The following is a 21,727-nucleotide window of genomic DNA, read 5'->3' on the forward strand; positions in this document are numbered from 1 at the left end:
CCTTCATCATATGCTGTATAAGGGAGTGCTGGAACCAGTTCCTTCCCAAGGTGAGCAAGGCTTTTATTTAAGGTTTTTTTTAGTGGCAGTGACCTGTTCTGTATCTTTTTTTCCAAACTGTGACTGATGTCACTTCACAGCCTGTTGCTTTTCTGCCTCATTTAAACTTCTTGGTAACATGAGATTTAAAAGGTGCTTATCACAGCCCTATTCATCTGAACTCCAGGCATTTCATAAGGGTTAGTGTGTCTGGATTACATTATCAGTTCTCTACCTTACCTTTTGGACTGTCCACTGCATCAAGATTGATAACAAAGTGTCTACCTCTAGTCATAGCTCATTGCAGACAACAGTGTGTCCACATTTTTGCATATCTGTACGAGTTACTTGTCTTTGCAGTATTTTTTTAAGGTGTCAGGAATCTCTCACTTGAATGCAGGATGTCTAACACAAATTGGGATTCCAACAGAACATTCAATAGTCTTTTTTGACTCCTTTACACAGAATTATGTTTTTGGGGTGTCAGGTAGCACCCCAGTACAAAGAGCTTTTCTTCCACAAGAAAAACAGATCTATTTCTAAGGGTTCCCACTCAGACTTTGGTCACTGCAATTTACTACCTCAGGATTTTGGGTCTCATGGCATTTGTGATTCTAATGATACCCCAGGTAAGACTCCACATGAGAAAGATGCACTGGTATCTGAAGTCTATCTGGTCCCAACACCAACATCCTTTGTCTTTTTAAGTCCCAGTGCTGCATCTTACTTATTACTTGGAGGGACAGCAAATATCTCTAAATCCAGGTCACCCCTTATCTCTCCCTGGTCCAAATCAGCCAATCACCGCAGACGTGTTAGGCTTTGCTTGGGGGAGCTGTTTCAGGAGAGATAAAATGCAAGATGTGTGGGACACCAAAGACAGATGCAAGCACTTAATTATAAAAGAGAGGCTTACCCTGATGCAGGCACCCAATTCTGTGAGTCATCTTTGCTCCCCAGGACCTCTTCAAGGTGTTGCAGACAATACCACAGTCATGTGGTACATCAGCAAACAAGAGGGAGAAAGGTTGTACCCCCTTTGCAGACTAGCCATGTTAGGTTGGGCTGTAGCTTCACAGCACATTGTCACTGTACAGCCATCCTACATTTAGTCAGAGCAAAACTGTGTGGCATACAAGCTATGCATGTCAAGGCCAGACCCTCGCGAAAGGAAACTAGATCAGGGGTCTTCCAAGATTTGATCCCATCTGTGCGGAGTTCAAGTATACCTATTTGCTTCCTCTCCGAATAATCAGCTTGCAAGATTCCTCTTTGGGACTCCTTGCAAGAAGGCCTGGAAGGCCGATGCATTTTCCTTTCTCAGGACAGGAATGATCCTGTATGCTTTTCCACTGATGGCCAGGGTACTTCTGAAGATTTCCCCCCAAGATCATTGTTTTGACTCCCTTCTGGCCCAGGCAACAGTGGATGTTCTTCGTGTTTCACTGTTGCAGTCATCACACTTGTGTTATCTGCCTGCAGGTAGCCCTCAGTCGGCACGAATACCAGAGTCTTAATATTTCTGTGTTGGATACTGTCACTTCTTCCATGTCGTCAGGGGTATAAAATAGGCAGCCGAGACCATTACATCTGTCTTTCTTGCTGAGGAGGAACCCGAAGCAGAAGCAGTTTGCCAGTGCCATTCTGTCGGCCACTACCTGAAATTTTCGTTTTTGAGTTGATCATCCTGAAGTCTTCTAATGCCAAGTACCCCACTGAGAATCCTTTTTTCTTGCTCTAACCAATGGCAGAAAAAGTTAACAATTGTCTTGCCTGTGGAAAGCAAAATACCTCAGAGATTTTCATTCTTACTGCGTCACCTGTTTAGGCCCAGACCACGACGTCCCTCAGTTTTGTGCCTTGTTTAATGCCTGAACCATTCGTCGTTGGGCTATTTTTGTCACTAAATTCTTTGTCTCATTCTCCGTATTCTGAAATGGGTTCGGTAAGCCATTGGACTACCGATCTTCTGAAAAAATGCAAGAATAAAGTCAGAGACGGACCGCATGGGTCAAGAACTGCCGACTACGCTTCCGTTAAGCTAGTCGCCAGTCCACCGTTACTCAGTGAGGCACCTTTGCAGCTCCTGATGCTCGCTTCTATGGATTCGCAGGCCTCTTTTGAGACCCATTCAGAGTCCGGTATGCCGTGAGATGCTTCTTAGACTATGGAACCAGCGGATGTCTCTACCTTGGATAGGTCCGGAGCCACTGTGCAGGCACCGGTTTCTGAGGATGCTTTTCGTCCTACTGATGTTTGAATCAAAAAGTCTTCTCTTTTTGCCAAAACTACCGAGTTTCTTAGGCTCAAAGTATGCACTACGCCTAGCAAACCAGTGACCAAAGCGCATGCTCAGGCACCCGTGCCACAAAATCAAATGCTTAGAATTGCTGAAGACCTTATTACGCTAATTAGGGGAAGCCAGCCTTCCCCTGCTAAGAGACAAAAAATGCAGTTGCCTTCAGATTCTACAGACCAGGAGTCCCGATGGCTGTCCTTTCTGATTATCAGGACATGCCCTTATCAACTTATGAGGATTCTGATGCAGAGGAATCAATTCCCTCTGCCTCTCCTCCAGAGGATTTTTCTTTTGGTGAAACCTTGCATACTTTAAGAGAGCATTTCCATTGGGAATGCCAGGACTATCCTCAATCCAAAAAGAGACTCAGAATTTTTAGAGTTGCCTCAGCACAGGCCTTTAGCTATACCCCCTGTCCTAGATGTTGTGGATGATGTTTTCACGGAATCCAGTCTTACTCCAGACACCTTACTCCCGGCCGCTAGGAAACCTGACTGGTACTACAGAGTACCTGACTCCCACAAGTTTCTTTTCAAGAATTCTACTGCTGATCCACAGATTATTTCACAGCGACCTAAAGGTATTAGGGCTATTACAGCCAAAAATCCTACCACATTGCATAGGCATTCCAGAGCTTTAGAAAGATGGGGAAAAGGTATATATCTCTGCAACTCTTGCTATCAGGGCATTGAATTGCCAGTTTCACACGCTGAATTACCAGCATCATATTATGGAACTAATTAAACAGAAAATGGTAATATTTCCAGATTGTGCAGAAAAATAAAGATTTGTAAGAGCTTATGCATTCTGCAAATCAAGTTAGTAAACATACTTTGCAGTGTGGTTTTGATGCCTTAGAAGCATCTTGCAGGGCTGCAGTCACTGCCTCTGTACTCAGAAGACATGCTTGGCTGAAGGAACAGACCTTGCCAAATCATGTCATATCCAGATTACTTGACGCACCTTTAAATAAGGACTGTTTGGCACCAACGCAGAAGTTCTTAAAAAGATGAAAGAAAAAGCTAAATCTATGCAAACTGTTAAAGAATTCCTACAAGTGCAACCACCTAGGTTCAGTAGGCACTGCCCTTTAAAAACACTGTTCCTTTCCAGCTTCCTCCAGGCCTTCCCAGACAATACCGAGAGGAAACAGTCCACCCAGACTACATTCTCAGGGTATGCAGAGATCTAAGCAATGGAGTGCCCCCACCCCTAAATCAGGGAGTGGTAAGCCACCTCCCTATGGAAAAAGTTCACAATGACTTCTCACCTCTACTTCCCCGCCCTGCCCAATTGCTTGTGCCCCTAGGAGGAAAACCTGCCCTTCATGCAAAAAACTGGATGTCCATCACTCAGGACCGATGGGTCCTCAACGTTGTATCCCATGGGTACAAATTTTACTTCCATTCACTGCCAACCCCAAGCGGGTTTCCAGACCTTCCTCCAAACCAGTGGGCAGAGGCTCAAAAACAAATACTTTCCATTCTCAATATCTGAGCTATTCAGCCTGTTCTAGTAGACCAAAGGGGTCAGGGTTTTTACTCCACACTTTTTCTGATACCCAGGAAAGAGGGCTCTTGGCGCCCAATCCTGGATCTTTCAATTCTCAACACCTTCCTGGTGGTCCCAAAGTTCAAGATGTTTACCCTGCAACAGCTTCTCCCTATGCTAGCCAAGGATGTCTTGTTAGTCACCCTAGACTTAAAAGAAGCTTATCTGCACATCCCCATAAGGGAGTCATGCAAGAAATATCTACGTTTCAGGGCAGAATCTATGCCACTGTCAGTTCTCTGCACTTCCCTTTGGCTTATCTACTGTGCCCAGGGTATTCACAAAATGCCTGGCTCCAGCCATTGCATATTGCAGGCAGAGAAATAGCCAAATTTACCCATACTTGGACGACTGCCTGATTCAGGCGGACAGTTAGGAATTGCTGCTTCAGCACCTAGCCTTTGTAAAAATCCTTTTCGCCTCATTGGGGTACACCATCACCGAAAAGAAATCACAAGTAGTACCCAGTCAAAAGATTTTATTCCTGGGAGCAAGCTTGGACACAACTTCCCAGATGGCATTTCTCACTTCAGGAAAAACAGGTCTGTTTGACAGACTACTTCAAACAAATGACCACCAGAACTCGGCTATCTGCAAGAAAAACACTGCAAGCCCTAGGGTTCATGGCCTCATGTATTCTGCTAATTCCGTATGCAAAACTGCATATGAGGAAACTTCAGTGGTACTTAAGTCTTTGGTGCCAGCATTGTCAGGACCTGGAAACAAGTTATTCCTATCATACCTTGTCTAACGGCAGAGTTCCTTTGGTGGGCAGAAGCTTGCAACCACAACAAGGGACTGCATTTTACTCAACCCCACGCCATCCAAACCCTGACCACAGACCCATCAGACTATGAATGGGGGGCTTGCACGGTGGGGAAATGCATTCAGGGCCACTGGAGCCCAAGCCAAATTCTTCTGCACATCAATCAAAGAGATGCTAGCTGTACAGAATGCTCGGACAGCTTTCAGATACCTTATTCTTCCAGGAGAACTGCTGATAAAAGCAGACAACACCACAGTCTTGTGGTGCATAAACAAGCAGGGGGAACCCATTCTTACCCACTCTGTAGATTAGCCACGGCCATGTGGAACACGTCTTTGAACAACCAAGTCCATCTACAAGCTCAATTCCTGCCAGGCAAACAAAATTCACTGGCAGACAACTTAAGCGGAAATCTCCTAGACCCACATGAGTGGAAATCGAGCCCAGTGCCTTCAAACTTCTGATCCAGAGGTGGGGGACCTCCAGAGGTGGATCTCTTTGCCTCCCCTGAAAACCACCAGTTAAGCAAATACTGTACCAGGAACCCTCACAGCAGGTCCTGGAAGGGTGGATGCCCTATCCTTTCATTGGGAAAACCTCTCAATCTATGCCTTTTCCCCCTCTGCCCCTTCTCTCAAGAGTACTACTCAAGATAAAACAAGACAGGCCAAGGGCAATTCTGATTGCCCCGGACTGGCCACACCAGCACTGGTACCCACTCCTTTGCAGCCTGACAACGGTGCCACCCTGGCACCTACACCAGACCCCTACACTGCTGTCACAGCAGCAGGGACAGATTTTGCACCTACAATTGCAAACCCTAAATCTTGCAGCCTGGCTTATTCCTTGTACTCCACCAGCAACCCTAAGCAAACAGGTGCTGGACGTAATTCTTGAAGCCAGAAGGCCTAGTACTAGGAAATCCTATGCTGAAAAATGGATAAGATATTGTTCTTGGATTCAGTATAAAGGAAAGGACACAGCTGTGCCGTCCATACCTCTAATCCTGGACTGCCTAGCAGAGCTGCTCCACAGAGGCCTATCCTTCTCCATTAAGATTCATGCCTCTGCCATTTCGGCTCATTACAATACTGAGCCACCTCTTTTTTTCTCACTCTCTCATCAAACAGTTCCTGAGAGGGGCTAACAACTTAAGGCCTCCAAGGAGAGCACCCTCCCCTGCTTGGGAGCTTAACTTTGTGCTGGAAAAACTCAAGCTTCCCCCTTTTGAACCTGCTGCTTCAGCAGAGTTAAAATTCCTCTCTTGGAAAACAGCCTTACTTCTAGCCATCACTTCAGCTAGAAGAGGGTCTGAGTTACAGGCTCTGATGGCTGTGGAACCCTTTGTTTTCCATGCTGGTTTCCCTCATGGCTAACCCATCCTTTATGCCTAAAGTGGTGCCCAGTGTGGCTCTTAACCAATCCACCCATTTGCCAACCTTCTTCTTTAACCCTCAGAATAAAGGGGAAAGGATCCTCCACTCTTTGGATGTACACAAACAGCTCAGGTTCTGCCTTGATAGGACCAAGCCTTTCAGAAAATCTGACCAGCTGCTGGTCAGCTTTGCAACAGGGGCAGAGGGCAAGGCCATTTCTAAACAAATAATTTTCAAATGGATAGCACACTGCATCCATTTCTGCTACAAGCACCATGGAAAACCAACCCCTCAAGGGGTCAGAACACATTCCACTAGGGCTACCTCTACAGCATTCCTCAGGGGAGTCCCTACCAGGGACATTCTGGAAGCTGCAACCTGGAGTTCCTTCACCAGGCATTGCCACTTGCCTATCTTTTCCAAATCCAGAGCAGGATTTGCTACAGCAGTCTTGCAAGGCCTATTAGCCAGCCCTAACTTTTCTTGACTGCCTCCACCCTTCCTCAGCTTTGGGAATCAACCCAAGTGTGATGACTGCAACAGTGAAACACAAAGAACATAGTACAGTTGTGTACACTTACCATAAATGTAGATGTTAGTGTATTCACTGTTCCAGTCCTGATTTCCCTCCCTCCAACCCCCTGGCTTACTCTGCCTATCATCTTATCTTTTATCTTATCTTAGCTTAGCTTAGCTTATCTTTCCGACTTCTCTATGGCATTGGTATTTACTTTTTACTGGTGGTGTTTTCCCCACCATATACTAGCTCCCTATTTGGGGGCTTCTGACTTTTGGGGCAAGAAAAACTGATTTAATGGCGTCCGACTGCCTGTTTTATACCCCTGACATCTGACGCAGAAATACTAAGACTCTGGTATTCGGGCCGACTGAGGGCTACCTGCAGGCAGATAACCCAAGTGTGATGACTGCAACAGAGAATACACTCTAACATCTACATTTATGGTAAGTGGACACAACTGTACTTTCGCCTTTCTTTTGGACTTGGCCAGGGGCAGTAACCACATGCTTCCTCACAGAATGGATCTACTCACACAAGATCAGGAGTGTTTGATATACCCCAATGCCAATCAGCTTCAACTGACTGCCTGGATGACATGTTCTTCATTTCCTTCAGGCGCCTATGTTCTGAGGAAATGCAGCAGGTACTAAATGTGGCAAGAAAGCCTGCTACTAGAAAATCGTATATTAACAATTGGAAAAGGTTTCCTAGTTGCTGCCAGCTACATAACCAGCAACCACTCGGGGCTAATTGTTCTCTGATTTTACAATATTTGTTTTAAGTTACTATCCTATGACCTTTCTTATTCCTTCATCAAGGTTCATTTTATTGGCTAATTCAGCATGTCTGCCCATGGATCCTCCTCTTGCAATGCATTCTCATGTAAAAATGCTTTTAAAAGGAGTTTTGCATAAGAGACCTCCAAGGAAACCAGTGCCCCCTGCTTTGGATCTTAATTTTGGGTTAAGTAAGCTAACACTTGCTCCATTTGAACCTGCTAATCTGACTGGAGGTTCTTAACATGGAAAACAGTTTTACTGATTGCTGTGATGTCTGATCTATACAAAAAATGTATCTGAGTTGCGAGCTCTTATAGCAAGTCAACCCTGTCTCATTTTCCACAAAGGGAGGATTTCTTTGAGAATTAATTCTTCTTTTGTGCCTAAAGTGTTATTCGAGTTTACTTTAAGCCTAACTGTTAATCTCCAGGTTTTCTTTCCTGAACCTAAAAATGAGGGGGAAAGGATACTCCATATCTTTGGTGTCCATAAATAACTCTCATACTGTCTTGGCGAAATTAAATCTTTCTTACATTTGGATCAGTGGTTCATTTCTTGTGATGGTAAAAAGGGCCAAAATGTGTCAGACTATTTCCAAATGGTTGTTTAAAGCTCTTAGCTTTTGTTATACTCAACACAACAAAAATATTCCAGGCAGGCCAAAGCCTACTCTATCAGTGCCTTGGCTTCGTCAATGGCATTTTGGAAAGGGTTGGATTCTAAAAGTATTCAAGAAGCAACAACTTGATCCTCTACACATGTTTACAAGGCATTACAAGCTTGATTCCTTTAAGTGTAGATCAGACGTTGCTAGGACCTATTCTCCAAGGGCTCATGGACCCTTCTCCTTTCACCTTCCAAATGTAGTGAGTTAGAGTAATCTACCCATATAGCCAAGGTTACTGCAGCAGTGATCAGTATGATAAACAAAGATAAAGTTGTGTAAGTAGGCTTATGGTAACAGTAGTTAGAATGATCACTGCTGCAGTAACCAGTCCCTCCCTCCATCCCTCTTTTTTTTTTTTTTTTGACAGGGTGTGGACATTTTTTTGTTCTACGATCCTCCTTTGAGGACATGAAAACTTTGAAGGGTTTGGTGCCCAAATTCTTCTTCTTAGCTCAGATCAACCTGCCTGATTTTAATTTCTACATATCTTTTGTGTTTCTAATAGCATGACAGGAATGGACCCATTCCCAAGTTAAAGTATGATTAAAGTTCATGAAATTAGTATTTCAATCTTTGTCTCCCAGAAGTGCTTTTCGCAGCACCCGCAATGTGCCCAGTAATGACTCCTCCTGCAGTTTGTTTGGAGTTGCATATATCTGTAACATATCAAAATACAAGTGTAGATTCTTTTTTATAAGACCCGTTGCTGCTATTAGTATTAAAACTATCTGGGTATCTTTCTTCCACATTGCTCTAGTTTCTGCCTGCAAATCGTGATTTTATTTTATGACTTTTTGTCTCTGTATGCAAGACACTGTAGTCACTGGGTGCAGTGATGTCAATGGTCAGTGCTACTTTTGTCTTTTCATGGACTACTGTATCTGTTTTCTCACATCTGTCTTTTGAACTGTTGGTAATGAGTGATCCCATATGATGTAAACGTCATAATTTTCTATGATATTTTGTGGCTGAGGTTTCCAGTGTTTTTCAGCTACTTCATTTTTAAAATGTTTGTACAGTCTTGCCACATTATTATGCCTTTCAGTATACAGTCCTCCTGCCATTAGTATGTCACAACCAGCAACAAGGTGTGCAACTGTTTCTAATTCTGTTTTACAAAACCTACAATGTGAAGTTATTCAATCTCACCGTTCAATCTTCACTGATGGGTTCGGAGCCGATTCCCTGCTCTGACACGGCCAACTAGCAAGCTCAAAAGTTTTCCAGTAGATAGAGACCTAACCCCTTATCCCACAATGCACTGCTGGAATTACCTCAGATCTAGTTTGCCGTAGTATGGATCTCTTGGTTTCCAGCACTGCTCGAGACTATTGTGGGAATTTTCAACTTTCTGCATGTTTTTCCATTACATTTTATATATCTTTCTACTATTACATTTACATAGTATTACCTAGTTTAGCAGATGTTTCTGTTTTTCCCCTTTTCCCAGTAAATCTCTAGTGCTTGCCTTCGGCCTGTTGGCCTTGGGCCTTTTCTTACCTGCCTTATTATACAGCTTGTTAGATTAGAGTTGCCCTTTTTGGGCTTTTTGAAATTTGCATTACTCTTGTTACTAGTTGCCCTTTTGGGCTGTTTGAATATTATTATTAGATTACTCATTCTGAGTTAAACTGTTTTTATATAGTTAAATAGGGTTGTTTTTTGATCTTGTGATTTTTTTTTTTTTTCAGGAAGTTGCTATGTCTGAAGAAAGAGAAAAGCATCCTAAGTCTGGGTTCAAGAAGTGCCCAGACTGCGGACAAAAGATGTCCGTTATGGATGCCCATGTGCAGTGTGTGTACTACGAGTGAGGTGCACCTGCAGGAGTCGTGTAGTATCTGCCAATCTTTTTTCCACTCGAGTGCTTGCAGAAAGGAAGAGGAAGTTAGTTGACAGGGGTATTATTAAACACCCTTTCACAGAGGCATTGTCTGACCAGGATGGGGCCAGCAAATCATCCAAATCTTCCTCAGAATCCAGGACAAAAAAAAGGGGAAAAAGTTGGAAAGTGTTGTGACTTTGGCTCCACTGACTTTGGAGCCGACAGCCTGTTCGTTTCTCGGACCAGGGACACTGCTTTGGAACCGGTTGCTGAAAAACCTCCCTCTCCACTTCTCCAATCGGCGCCATCTATTCACTTCTCCAGATCTTCACAGCCTGTCCGTTCTGGATATGGACCGGCTGGTTCAAAAGCTCTTAAAGGCACTGGGCCTAGTTAAATTGCTGTCGGCTCAGACCCAACCGTCGGAGCCGAAGACCATTACTTGTGAATTGTCTGCTCCTGCTCTGAGCCATACCGGACCTTCAGAATCGGAGGAGGCCGACCTGATGATTGTGGATCCCTTGGAGCCAATACCTGTTCCAGTGTCATTGGCTCCATCTGTTCAGACGTCCTCGGCGCTGACCGGGGACTCTAGGAGCCGACACTCTCCGGTCGGGTCTGGGGAGGATAGTCGCACAGACTTGGTGCCGACTCTTCCTCTTGGGGCTTCGGCTCGGGTGAGCTCTGCTCCTACCTCTGGCTCGGAGATCACTGCTCCTCATGATCCATCGACATACCTCTCAACCTGGAAACATCAAAACTTTGGACAAGGCCATTGAAAAATAGGTACAAATCGGTGCGATAATTAACACAAAATCTGCATACATAATTAATTAACTCCGCCCACTCCTATGGAATTGTGGGATACCAACTTTCAAACGGAAACTGAAGAACAGACAACCAAAATATGGCACCAGAGTCCCCCTGCAGACATTCTAATGTCCCATTACCTGGCTATTTCACCCCATTTACAATAAACACTAAATGTGTGCATAGTACTGCTTTACTTCTACAATGATTATTTTCATTTTATTTTTACATTTTATAGCACAATGCACAAATACTAATAGATATCTGCTAAACAAAGCAACACTGTCTCACAATGAAAATAGACTTGACATTAAAACTTCTCTGCTCGCTAAACTCACATTCATTGAAACCGCATTAAAACCCACATCACATCCAAAGAAAATGCATCTGTCCAGTGGTGGATAAAGATTACCTTTGGGTTATTTTCAAATCATAGGCCCCTGGCTTGCACACAAAACAAGAAACATACATGCGTTCTTTGATACACCTTCTTGACTTTATTAAATTATATTCCTGGTATAATGTAGCACACTTGTTAGACTTAAGACATATTTTAAAATTTATTGTTTGAACATTTTTCCAGTAGACAGTGAAACAAAATGCTTGAACCAATAATGACAAAACTGCCCAATTCAGAACATGTGCATTATAAAAGTCTACTTACACACACACACACACACACACATATATATATATATATATATATATATATATATATAAAATGACAGTAGTGTAAGCCATTGGCATCTTGCACAGCTTTGCGCACTTATTTTCAATTTCAGTTTTTTTTTTTTTTTTTGGGGGGGGGGGGTGCAAAAGGCCAAAAACCAGGACACATTTTAAACATTGCATGTATTTTTGGAAAGTTGGTAGAATAAAATGTTGCGTCACCATCATGCATTTCACTGCCAAGTTTTTAACCCAGGACCCTGTGCACTATAATCAGAGCAACATACCACTATGCCAAATCAGCAGTTTCTAGAAAGACAGCAAGACTGAAACTTTTGCTATCATTTAGTGAATTCAGATCTCAGTTCTCACCATAGCTGCCAGCCTCTTAGCACAAAACACTGGACAAAGCCAATAATGGGGGACACTGGGAATACAGAATTCAGTTCTCACTTCCCACCATAGCTCTCAACATCTTAGCACAAAAAGCCTGGACAAAGCCAATAATGAGGGGGTATACAGTCCCAAAATAGGGACAAATTTCAAATACTGGTCTTAAACTTAGAAAATTGCTAGGATAAAAAGGTTTTGTGTTACCATTTATTTTCTGAAGAATATGAAGTTCGAAACTCAAATGCCTGTCATTATTTAGTGAATTCAATCCTTCAGTGATTTGCCATTGCCAGAAAAATCCTGAAAAGCACAGATTTAATGAGGAATAGAACAAAAATATTTGGCATAAATTCACAAATGGTGGTAGCTAAGGACTTTAGGCTCTTTTTACCTGTACCTAAGGTACAGGGTTTGAGCCTGAGTACCTGTAACCACCAGGTGTATTGAGCTGAGGGCATATACACACACATTCACACCAGTTAAGAGCTATTTTATCAATTGATCCTTCAACCAGGTTCAGTTTAAACCAACAGTGTTTTTAAAATGAGAAAAAAATGACATTATCCACTTTGAGTCAGTTCCATTTCACATCAGAAAGTCAGTTCAGTGCTTCTCACGTGTGCACAACCATTTGTTTTGGGGCTCTGTCAAGCCTTCCCGGGCTGGGGGGAGTGACAGCTATGATGGATGACTATCAGCCTTCTGCTCTCCTCTGGTATTTGCTGCAGGACCAGTGGTGGCAAACTGCAAGGCAGATTCCACTTTTCCTGTTTGCACAGCTTGCCAAATGAGCAGCAGTAATGATAAGAAAGCCTACACAATAGTTATTTTCACCACATAACTCTGTACCGACAGATGTAAGAGAGGAACTTGCCAGATTGATTAGTTGCAAAGTTGCTCTTTCAGTAGTCTCTGAAGATGAAAATTCTAGCCCTCCGCTTATACTCGTCAAATAATAAATATGTAGCTTGCAGTTTCAGCTTCATAATACTGGGCTTCACAAATGCTACTAAAATGACATTTTGATATATTCCCATCTTTACTATTTCACAATATACTTGTATTCCCTCCCTATCCAAGCAAAAATATGTCCTTGTAAACCAAAGTCTTCTAACTACACATGCAAAAAAAAATAAACTTTCACAGCACCATCTCATCCAAAGATATTATTCTGAATCTTTTATTATCAAGTTTCATTTCCAAACATTGTCGATATTCTAAAACAGCACATGCTTCTGAGGGACAGCTGCTTGATGCAGGACAAAAGGAGACTACTTATTTTATAATCTACTTCAGAATTCTGCCTGTGGGGATTTTCATAATGTTACCTGCAAAGGATCTATAATTATTAAGTGCATTACACAGTTCAACCAAAACCAATGGTGCATGGCTACACTTAATAAAATCAGTATAATACTGGCGGTAGCATCCATGATCTCGTGTTTATATAATTAGAAAAAAATAAATGATTCGGCTCCAACAAAATCCTGCTGCTTGCAGTCACAGACATTACACAGTACAACCAAAACCAATGATGCATGGCTACACTTATAAATAATACTGGCTGTAGCATCCATGATCTCGTATTTATATAATTAGAAAACAAAAAAAAGAAATGATTCGGCTCCAACAAAATTCTGCTGCTCGCAGCAGAATTCGGCTAAAATACCTGGTTTCCATAAGTTCGGCTAAATACCTGAGTGAAAAAGCAGCTGTAGTGCACATGTGTTTCCTTCAGAAAAAATAAGCAGCAGAACGGCAGTTGTTTCCTGCAGTAGAAAGCAAGCAAGCAGATGGACAGACGTTTCTTTCAGTAAAAAGCAGATCGGCTCTAAACAAAAGGTTTTTGTTTCCACGCTCTCAGCCAGCTCAATTCCTTAATTTGAAAAGTGGACATTTCCGCGCTCAGCCAGCTCAGTTGCGACAGACTGACTGAGCTGACGTCATTGCGCACATGATGACGTCCGCTCCAAAGCGCAAAAGATAATTTAAAAAATAAAAAATCGGGAATGAAGGGGTGCCACTCGGGGAATCGTGGCACCCCATTATTTGGACCCCAAAACTCGGTAAAAACCGAATAATTCGGTACAGTTGGGAGGTATGTCCATCGACTCCTCATCGGAGCTGTGGTGCATTCGAAGCCATGAGGTGAGTGTTGTCTCGTAAGACTTCCTCATCTCCAGGTCTGGCCTCTTCCTCCCCTAAAGTGCCTGTGTCAGTTTCTGTTTCCTCTGGTCATCCCAAGCGTAGAGACCCAGAGCCTCAGGTAGCCCCACAGGGCACTCCCAGCTCTTCTGAGACCTCTCCAGAGGCTTCCCCCTGAAGAAGTTCCCAGGAAGAGATTATGCAAGAGTAGGCATTTGGACTCCCCACAGTAGTCTCTAACATCAGACACTGACTTGGATGAATCAGAAGGGTCCCCTAGATCCCCTTCTGAGGACATCTCCTTTGTGGAGATTCTTGAAATTCTTAGGCAGAGGGATGATTGGCAGTCCAAGAGCCCTACTGAGGATGCGTTGGTTCTCCTGAAGGCCTTCAGGTCTCCGCCTTCCACCTCTTGGGTGTCTCCACCCTACGATGAGCTTATGGATCTGGTCTCTCTTAGGGCGTGGGAGTCGCCAGAATCTAAGGAACCTGTCCCTAGGAGGCCTAATAAGTATATTTCTGCCCCCGTAGACAAGTCCTTTTTGACCAAGGGAGTCCCTGTTGATGCCATGCTGGTGGCGGCAGCCACCAAAAAGGAAATGTCTGAGACTTCGCCAACACATCACGTCCTTGGTATCAAACAACAGAGCACCAGCTGCAGAGGAATTGAAAGTACTAGGATTGATGGCAGCAGTAATATTGGCAATCCAGTTAGCAGGATGCATATGAGGATTCTTCAATGCTCCTATTCACGCATTGGTCTTACCAAGAACTTCCAATGAATCACACAATCCTGATAGCAAATTCTTGCAAGAAGGATCTTCAGTGGTGGTTGACGTCTCCATGTCACAATAGGACGTCCCTTCATGCTACCCCCTCCAGTTGCCACTGTGACCATGGACGCTTCCCTGATAGGGTGGGGGGGGGGGCATTTTCAGGGAAAGACTGCCCATGGCACATGGACAGATCAAGAATCACATCTGCATATCAGTGTCCTGGAGATGAGAGCAGTACTTCTAGCACTGCAATACTTTCAGGAGACTCTTCCTCTAGGGACAATTGCAATACAGACAGACAACATGTCAGTGGTCTGGTACCTGAACAAGCAAGGCGGGACCAAGTCTTACCCCCTTTGCCGAGAAGCCCTCAGAGTATGGCAGGTGGCAGTGTCATCCCAACACTGTTAGCAACGCACATCCCGGGCAAATCCAATGTCATAGCGGGCAAACTGAGCAGGGCAATTGTATTGCCCCACGAATGGTCCCTCAAACAAGAGATTGCGGACAGGATTTTCTGCAAATGGGGCCAGCCTTCCTGCGACCTGTTTGCCAGTCATATCAACAACAAAAGCAGAAGCTATGTTGCCCTGATTCCCCCACCAGGTCAGTCCCCGAGGGATGTTCTTGTCCACGATTGGCCCCCGGGTCTCCTATATGCATTTCCCCCAATTCCTCTGATACCCAAAGTTTTACAGAAAGCAAAGTCGCTGGGACGGACAGTCATCCTTATAGCCCCTCGTTGACCTCTGCAGATTTGGTTTCCATTTCTTTACCATCATATTCTGGAAGACCCATGGATCCTGAACCCAGTTCCGGACTTCCGTCAGGGGATTTCCATCCTTCATTGCAGACACTGAAGCTAACTGCTTGGCTGCTCCAGTTCCCCTCATAGCCAGGCTTTATAATCTTTCCCGTGACACTAGTCAAATTTTGTTGGCTTCCCATAAGCCTTCCACTAGAAAGTTGTATCCTAGTAAGTGGAAGAGATTTTCCATTTGGGCTTCCCACCATAATATTGACCCTTACCAAGCACCATTGTCTTCTATTTTACAATTCTTGACAGAAATATTCAACAAAGTAGCAGCGGCTGCTACGGTGCGGGTACAACTAAGCTGCTATATCTAATTTCCTTCTAGGGATTAAAGATTGAATATTATGGCTCACCAATTGTCTAAAGCTTTTCTAAAAGGTTCCTTTCAGTGAGGCCTCCAGTGAAGACTCCTTATTCTCCCTGGAATTTTAATTTTATGTTATCTCGCATCATTCTTCCTTCCTTTGAGCCTGCATCATCTTGTGAGCTAAAATTTCTATCGTGGAAAACTATCTTCCTAGAAGCCATCACTTCAGCCCCCAGAGTGTCAGAGCTCCAAGCCCTATTCATCAAGCCAACTTATATGGTCTTTCATGCTGATAGAGTATCTACCAGGACAAACCCATCCTTTTTGCCTAAAGTATCTTCAGAGATTAACATCAATCAAGTCATTGAGTTGCCTGTTTTCTTCCGTAATCACACCAACAAATTGGAATATATGTTGCCCAAACTTGATGTTCACAGACAACTTAGATTTTATCTAGACAGAACAAAAGAGATTAGGAAATCAGATCAGCTTTTTGTGTCTTTTTCTGAGGCCAGGAAAGGCAAACCAGTCGCCAAAACAACTCTAAGTGGCTGTCGGATTGTATCACTTACACCTATTCTTGTCATAACATGCCCTTGTCTGTTAAGGTGAAGGCTCATTCAACCAGAGCAGTCTCAACCTCTTCAGCCTTTCAAGCCAAATTACCTCTAGACAACATCTGTGCTGCAGCCACATGGTCTAAACCTCACACTTTTATAACTCATTACAAAGTGGATAAGGTCTCCAGGGACAGGGCTTCATTTGGTTCTACGGTTCTGAAGAGTGTACTTCCGTGAGCCACCCATGATTAGGGTGCTAGGGACACTACCCATCAGTGAAGAATGAACAACGAGATTGAACATCTTCACATAAAGAAGCTATATACTCACCATAACGTTCCATGCGAGTTGTTCCATCTCGCCTTCATTCTCATGCCCCCCCGGCTGGCAGTTGACCTGGAGGCTGTCTTCATCCTGGTTTCTCAATGTGTCATCATTCCTAGGCAGAATAATTATAGTATCACTATATGATACGCAGCAAACAAGATCTGAGATAATTTCAGCAGTGCATTGTGGGATAAGGGGCTAGGTCTCGAGCTACTGGAAAATTTTGAGCTTGCTAGTCAGCCATGTTGGAGCCGAGGATCGACTCCGAACCCATCAGTGAAGAATGAAGGTAAGATGGAACAACTGACATGGAATGTTATAGTGAGTACATAACTTCTTTTTTGTCTGTTTCACCCACATGTTCAGTGGACTTTGTAAACCAACATGTACGTAGTCCACTATCTTGCACCGACAATGTTAACCTTCCATCTTTTCGGTTGAATTTGCCTCTCCTTAACCATTCCTGCATTCGATCTTGATGAACATGAGATTGTTCAGGAATTTTCTATACTTGCAAGTATATTTATGCATTTTCCAATTTTCTTGTCTTCTCGTCTGAGCCTTCACCTTATATTCTTTCTTTTTTTTTTTTTGTGACACATTCAGTTGCTACCTGATTTTTATCTACTTCTGGTTTGATTTTCATTCGTGCTTGATGCAGATATGCTTCTGCTAGACTAAGAAGGGAAGTCATCTTAGATTTATTGTCCTCATGTTACAAAACTTTCACTATGTCTGGGATCTTGTGAGGTCAGCAGATATGTTTGCAGTCCCACGATTGCAGATCTATACATGTAATAAATTTTCAAGGAGGCCCATACCTCCTCTGGAATGGACAATATATAGTCTTGGTATGCACTGATTTTTATAAATCATTTGATGAGCATGAACCATCCTTCTTGTTTTCCTGTCTCATTCACTCCAAAACTGTAAGTTAGGACAAGAAGAGCAAATTGGTTTATAGCTTGAACTTTGTTCCTAGATGTCAGTGCTGTTTTCAGGATTAATTTAAGTCTTCTAAAATATTCCTTACTGAGTTCTATTCGCATTTGTTCATGTTTTATTATTGATCATTCAAGTCCCAAATATTTATACACTCCCTCTTAAGTTTTTATATCACATTCTTGTTCCAAACTGACCTTTTATTGGTGCTGCAGCTTTCCTTCTTTATAGGTTGCTTTTGCACATTTATAAAGACCAAATGACGGTCTTGTATCATCTAAAAAAAGTTTTGACTACTTGCAGTTGTACTTTCAGTGCCTCATCTGATGAGCTATACAGCTTTAAATCATCAAAAAGAGAAGATAAGTCTTTACACTTTGTTGCTTTCTGGGAGCCAAATTATAGCCATGACCTAATCTGTTAAGTAGACAGCTTAATGGGTTAAGAGGAGGGCAGAGGAGCAGTGGTGACAGTCGCTCTGGAATATCTCCCTTTGGATTTTTATCCCTGGAATAATAATTTGTCCTTTATCATGGCTTAACTGCTTTGTCCTTTATCATGGCTTAACTGTAATCCGTGGTGGTGCAACGGTAGCGTTGTTACCTCACAACATTTCTCCCGTTGATTCCCGGCTGGTGTGCAGGGAGTGCCTTCTGTGTGGAGTCTGCATGTCCTCCCCGCGGTCGAGTGGCGTTCCGAAAGATATGTGTGAATGGGCATGCCTTAATTGAAGGTTGGGCATCGAGCTGGCAACTCAGCGCCGTAAAAACCTATTGCCAGTCATTAGTGGACTGTAGTTCCACTGTGGCAACCCCCAAAAGCCGAAAGACAAACAAACAAACATCATGGCTTAACTGCAAAGTGGTTTGCCACTGTTTCATGGTCGCTGTGATGTAGCTTATCTGTTTAGAGTGTATCTTACACGTTTTAAGCACGCTTTTTTCCATGAATGTGGGATGCTGTCAAATGCTTTTTTTGTATTCTATCCATGCCATACTTAGTCTTTCCCTTTTTACAGTTCTCCACTATGACTTTAGCAAATCAAATGATCCTTTGTTCCATATGAGTATTTTTTATTACCCTTTTGTTGTATTGTCATAATTGAGTTTTTTTTCTAAATGACTGTAAACTCCATTGGCATCAATTCCAGTTTGAGAATGGAAGATGCCCTGAAGATTTGGAAGCTGGCCAACAGTTATCCCTAGCAGGATATAAACTCATCTAGCTAAGGTTATCGCAGCAGTGATCATTTGAAGATCTACTGTTGCAGTGAGTTTACTTAAACAAAGGTACTTTTTCTACATATCACATGCTAGCTTTGACAGTTGTACAGTAGCATAACATTAGGTAGTAGACCTGAATTGTGCATCTCCTAAACATCCCCTTGAGATGGGGACATTTGTCTTCTGTCATTTGAAACCATCTCTCTGCTCTCTTTATCATATAACAGGCTCACTACCAACCCAGGTCCTCTGTATCAGTGAGACTGGCTGAAATGTATACTGCATTTTTAATTAAAATTAAAAAATCTCTTTGACAGATTTAAATTGTGTGATTAACATAGTACATATGCATTTGGTCTTACTGAGAAATGCAGATATGGAAAATACTGATACTGCATTGTGTGTGTGTTTATGTGCAGTAACATATACACAGAAGTTTACATATTTCTGTGAACTTTAACATACTTAAAATCTGATGATTCCATACGTGAAACATGAGTATGTAAAAAATGTTCTGTAGATTTACAAGATTCTGTTTTCTTTTTATTCACAGATTTAAGAGGAGAATAGCGGTGTTAATTCAGTTCAGAACCTCCTCGGTACTGGTCGGAAGAATGTTTTTTTCCAGGTTTTGAATGAAAAGACTCGTGCATAAATGAAAGGTGGTACCTGTGTAAACATCTTTACTATATTTCATGGTGGTTTGCAAGACTTATTCCATATACCAGAAACACATGGACAGATGTGTTTGAAATATAGAAATCTTTTGAGTTTGAGGAGAACCAAATGAATTTTAGAAAAGACTGAATGGATTAATGTGGCAGACTGGGATCCATATTTTGTGTTTTAGAGTTGCAAACTGATATTCATTTGCCTTCGTTCACACGCATTCAGTTAACAGTCATTTTGTTCATAAACTACTGTACATGATGCGGCCTTTCATATGTAATGCCCAAGTGCCTGATAATTTCATTAACCATGTTTTTGTTTTTTACTTATTGATAATTACAGTTATGCATATTGTTAAAATGGATGTTCTTTGGGGTTGGTCATTCTAGCAGTAAATCATTACATTTAAATTTATCCACCAATTGTTTCAGATGTCTGACTGTTTTTCTAAGCTGTTTCTTTTTGAGGATCAGTTCTAGTCTTACAACTGCAAAGTTGCTGTCATGAGTGGAACAAGGCAGCCAGATATTTTCAGCATTACCAAGTGCTCCTGTCAGTTCTTCTCACTTTGTGTGTTCTCCCCCAGCTGCATACAAGAAAACATTTGCTGTGTAAGGGGTCAGGTGTTCGCTGTTTTTTTTCAGTGAAAATAATTCGTAAGAGAAACAGGAACACCTGCAGGCGAAGGTCGAACAAATCCACAGCAAAGTACAATCCAAAGAGAAGACTTCGACCATCCCAACAATGAGCAGCAAAAAAAGCAGTGTGATTAAAACAAACTAAAGTAGAAATAAAACAAGAATTTTGCTAACAAAAAGGTAAGCGGTTTTGTGGAAGACTGCTTCCTCAGACCTTTTAATACAAGACTACAGACTACAGCCCTTATCAAGAGAGCTGCACCAATCAACACACAGAAATCTAAAAAAAAAAAACAATAAAAACACATATAGCAGACTATTTAAATGACAGCAATAGTGACATCTGCTTTCAGCTAACAGAAATGTAAAAACAACCAATAAAAACACATATAGCTGAAACAATTTAAATATGACATCAATAGTGACGTCTGCTGCTCATTCATAAAACAAAACTGCAGAACCAATCAACTCAAAGTAGGCCATGCCTACGAAGCACTGGCCTTAAAAAAATACTGTCATTTAAACCAGATTTAACATTGGCTCGCAGTTTAATAATCCAGTATAGATCTCTGCATTCCATCTTATTCACAATATCACCACCCCGTAGATCCTCAGTTAACATTTCAAGGATAGCAAATTTAAAATGGTGATTAGCGCCACATTCCACAAAATGTTTTGCTAAAGCGTCAGCCATCCTCTTATTCTTGATATTCCCCTACATGCTCCAAAATCCTGCCTTTCAGCATCCTATTCATTTTGCCAACATAGTCACATGCTTGACCCAAAGCCAAGTAAACAGCGTTGGCACTTTTACAGTCAGCATAAAAAAACAATGCCTTTATGAAAATTACAAGCTGAAATTTCGATGCTGCTAGTGACAAATATATACTTGCAGGCTTCACAGGAATGGCATGGGAACATATATGGCCGGACAGAACAAGACAAGGTTTATGAAAAGCCCTGTAACACAAAACATGCTTAAGTGAATGATTATTGTGAAAAGAAAATTTTGCTTCAGGACCCAGAACTTCCTTTAAATGGTGATCGGACATAAGAATATGCCAATACCTTTTAACAATTTCGCAAACAGTACCAATATTACTTGAATATGTGAGCACCATATGAGTATTCCATCTCACCTTTCCCATAGAAATAGAATGTATATTGTCAACAAATCCTTCAGCAAAATATGGTTTAGCAACAGTGTGAGTGCATGGACCTCATTAACAACTTCAGCAACCTCAGTGAAAGAGTAACCTCTGTTGATGAATTCCTTAGATGTCTCATGCAAAGCCTCCACAGCTCGATCATCTCTAATATGCAGTCTCATAGTTCTAAGGCATTGCCTTTTCAACATGTTCCTAGGGATGTGCCCAGGATGCATGCTCTTTTTGTGCAAGATATTATTATTCTTGCAGGTTTTTTATGGAGCTTTGTAGCAAAATCACCTAATGCACTCATAGTAATGGATACAGCAAGAAAATCTATCTCAGTACGTGAGCTCTTATAAGTAAATCTTAAAAAAAATTAGTGGTACTGTGTAGATAATCAATGAAGCAGGACAAATCATACTCTGTGCCTTTCCAAACTATGAAGACATCATCAACCAAACACCTAGAGTAGCTTATATAGTCA

At 42.2% G+C, this 21,727-nt stretch overlaps 1 protein-coding gene across 1 annotated transcript in view; it reads left to right on the plus strand.

Moving 5' to 3' along the window:
* ZDHHC24 (zinc finger DHHC-type containing 24) overlaps positions 1 to 20,539 on the plus strand; it is a 321,863-nt gene extending 301,324 nt beyond the window's left edge. Inside the window, exon 5 of the mRNA XM_044075408.1 lies at positions 19,339 to 20,539. The gene's annotated coding sequence lies outside the window, so the exon portion shown is untranslated. The remainder of the gene's footprint in view (positions 1 to 19,338) is intronic.
* Positions 20,540 to 21,727: the final 1,188 nt, after the last annotated feature.

The sequence above is a fragment of the Protopterus annectens genome, chromosome 6.part1 (genome assembly GCF_019279795.1).
Source record: "Protopterus annectens isolate FY-2018-M chromosome 6.part1, PAN1.0, whole genome shotgun sequence".
NCBI classification, from domain to species: domain Eukaryota; kingdom Metazoa; phylum Chordata; order Ceratodontiformes; family Protopteridae; genus Protopterus; species Protopterus annectens.